Source organism: Otolemur garnettii, unplaced genomic scaffold, assembly GCF_000181295.1.
Source record: "Otolemur garnettii isolate 467f Iridium unplaced genomic scaffold, OtoGar3 scaffold00006, whole genome shotgun sequence".
NCBI classification, from domain to species: domain Eukaryota; kingdom Metazoa; phylum Chordata; class Mammalia; order Primates; family Galagidae; genus Otolemur; species Otolemur garnettii.
Window position 1 is genome coordinate 4389078 of NW_003852401.1, and position 3797 is coordinate 4392874.

Genomic DNA, 3797 nt, shown 5'->3' on the forward strand with positions numbered 1-3797 from the left:
CTCACATTATTTGCTGAGTCCTCAATAGGGAGACAGGTTTACTTACCTAGATAAGTGCAATTCTGACCTCAAATACTGCTACTAGCACCTGGATGAAACAGAATTTCAGCCCTGGGGAACAGCTTAAGGCATAGACTTTGATTTGAAAGAACCAGAAAATAAAATAAATTTAGTGCTCTAAAGAACTTATAGGGGCTGGGCATGGTGGCTCATGCCCGTAATCCTAGCATTCTGGGAGGCTGAGGCAGGTAAATTGCCTGAGTTCATGGTTCCAGACCAGCCTGAGCCAGAGTCAGACATTGTCTCTAAAAATAGCTGGGCATTGTGGCAGGTGCCTGTAGTCCCAGCTACTCAGGAGTCTGAGGCAAAAGGGTGGCTTGAGTACAGGAGTTTGAGGTTGCTGTGAGCTATAATGCAATGGCACTCTACTGAGGGTGGAAAAGTGACACTCTATCTCAAAAAAAAAAAAAAAAAAAAAAGAGAGAGAGAGAGAGAGAGAGAAAACTTATAGGAACTTACCAGAAGTAATTCTTTTTGTATTTAAAGCATTCAATTATGATAGAAAAAAAATCAGATCAGAAATATCAGCCCATTTTAGTAAGTCAAAATATTTTTTTAATTAAAAATTATGTGTGTGTGTGTGTGTATGCACATGCGGGTGTATTATGTGCATAATAAATATATATATAGAAATTAAAAATAAATATAATTTCATTTGGGCTGCTATTCTTTCTTTCTTTCTCTCTCTGCCTATCTGTGCTTCTATCAGGACACATGTATTAATATAATTATGTAAACAAAAGATGTAACCAGGATCTACAACAGGTAAAAACCTCAGCTTATTTGTTCATAGAGCATAACAGCTACAGAATCCCCTGAAAGAATTATGCCATTGTTTCAAAAATACTTATGATGTTTTAAAATACTTATGAAACACCTTAAAAATTATTCTGAGGTTTGAAATGCAAGTAATTAGCAAGTCAATCCTGAAACAGTCAATAAAAGCTTCAGAACTAGAAAGTTTTCCCTAAAACACTATTATTCAAATAACTTGTCCTCAATAAATTAAAAATGTACCAACCTCAAACCTGTGAACTAAAGGAGCCAAGAAGATAAAAGACTTTCACATTGTTGATTCTCCTGGCCCTTCTCCGACCTCCAGATCCATTGCTGGCTGTAATTTTCAACTGTTTCTTTTCTTCATTTTTTTGGTGACTTCACTGATATGCCACTATTTACACCTAAGAAATTGATCACACTAGCATTGTCTCCCAATTCCTAGAAGAAACTCCTTTTTGTTATCATCTGAAGACTTTCACCCCAGAAACCACTCCCCTGGACATATACACAGAGCATGAAACAGAACAGCAGTCCAAATGGGACCAGGCTTATTTCTCATTTCTAAATTATATAAATCTATTTGAGTTTTAACATACAAAAATAGAGTATAACTGAAAAACATTGTAGTTTGGATCTGTCCATAATATTGGTTCCTAAAAGAATTCTTTAAAGTAAAGAAAACAAATATCCAAAACATTAGGAGATAGAAATCATTACTTTAGGGGGAAAACGCTCATAATTTAAATTTAGATTTTGACTTTGAACCACTACTATGAAAGATGAGGAAATTAAATAGGAATGCTAATCCCTATTTCTTCTCCCCCACCTTCTAACATTTAATTGTTCATTGAAATGCTTTTAGCATTTATACTGTGTCCTAACAAAATTTCCACAGTTTTTAATATTATTTCCATATTTATGTATATTCAATATAGATGATGGGTACTTCATCCTGTGCTTTAATTTGTTTTATGTCCTTTTTTAAGGGATGTCATTGTCCACTTTTTATAGTTTTTCCAACTAAGGTTCATAGATACGGTATTGCTTGACTTTTTATTTACTTCAGAATGTTCAGTACCTTTATATTTGAAGAAAATTTTAATTGGGTGTCAAATTAATTGGGACATACCCTCAGGATTTTAGAGACATTGGTTCTCTGTGTTCTCACTGAGACTTCTTATACAAAATACCAGGGCCAACATTATTTTTTCATTCGTATAACTTGCATTTGTTGCCTAGACATACATAAGATTCTTTATCTTGATGTTCAATAACTTCATGAGAGTATGTCAGTTTTTTTTCTTAATTTTAGATAATCATGGGAGTACACACTTGTGGTTGCATAGTTTGCTTTTGTATATTTTAAGTCAAAGTTACAGGTGTGTCTTTCAGCTAAAAAGTGCTGCAAGGTACCTGTTAGGTGTGAAATTATTCATCCCTTCCTCTCCCCCTCACCTACTTGAATTCCACTGAGTTTTGCTTTCTTATGAGTACATAAGTGGTGAGCAACTAGTTCCAATTTGTTATTGAGAATATGTGGTGTTTGCTTTCTCATTCTTGTGATACTTCTGGTCCCTAATTCCACCCAGTTTGTTCAAAAGATACTATGTCACCCTTTTATGGTTGAGTAATATCCTGTGGTATACATGTACATTTTATTAATCCAGTCATGTATTGATGGACATCTAGGTTATTTCCACATCTTTGCAATTGTGAATTATGCTGCTATAATCACTTGAATGCAAATGTATTTTTTATAAAGTATCTTTTTATCCTTTGAGTATATACTTAGTAATGGGATTGCTAGATCAAATGGTAGGGTCTACTTTTAGTTCTTTGTGGCATCTCCAAATTATTTTCCATAGAAGTGGTACTAGTTTGCAGTTCTATCAACAGTGTACAAATGCTCCTCTCTCTCTGCACCCTTGCCAGCACCTGTTGCTTTGGGACAATTTGTTAAGTGCCATTCTCATTGGAGTTAGGTGATCTCACAATATCCTGTTGATATTTTTTTTAAATTTTCCCTGTGATATGACATGAATTTTAGCCCCATGGGAACAGTCAAACTTTATTTTTTTTATATTCATTTTCCAATGTCTAAAATGGCACCTGAAAAAACCTAGTAATGTAATAAATATTTTTTAATAAAGCATCCCAAGTGTTTATTTCAGAAAAGTTTTCTTCTAGTATATCATTTGTTATGATTAATATTTATGTATCCTTTTCTACTTCAGGACGACCATTTACATATGAAGTTTCTGTGCCTTTCATATTTGTCAATCTTATTAAAATTTTAACTTTGGCACTTATATTTTACATATGCTTACGTATGAGATCCTGATTGCATATATTCTCAGTTATATTATTCTTTTTGTGGTTCTAAAATTATTTCTTCTATTTCTTTCTTCAGTACTGCTAGATACCTGTTTAATTGCCTGTTAAATCATTCTATCTAGATATCAGAAAGGAATTTAAAATTTTACATGCCCCAAATCTAATTTATAATCTACACCAGAATCATAGTCCTCTTTTAGTTGTTCTTACTTTAGCGATAACACCATCATCTATCTAATTCTATGAGACTGAACTTTTAGAGTTATTTTAGTACAACCCTTTTTCATCACCCCATCCTAATCACCAAGTTAATTCCCACTCCAGTAAATCCTTCCTATAAAACATGCCTTTTGTACATCTGTTTCTTTCCATCTGTTCTGCCACCAAATAATCTTCACTACCAATGTTACTTGCCTAAAGGTAGGAAGCAGCCAGATGGTACAGAGCCTTGTAACATTATAGTAAGGAGCTTAAATTTCATTAAAATAAAAAATTGGGAGGCTTGGGGGCTAAGCATTTTACATATCTTATCTTATTTAATCCTTCCAACCCTCTGAGATAAACAGAGGTAAAACTATTTGGCATATGCATAAACTAAGTAGTTTCTCAAGCCACAGAGCTAA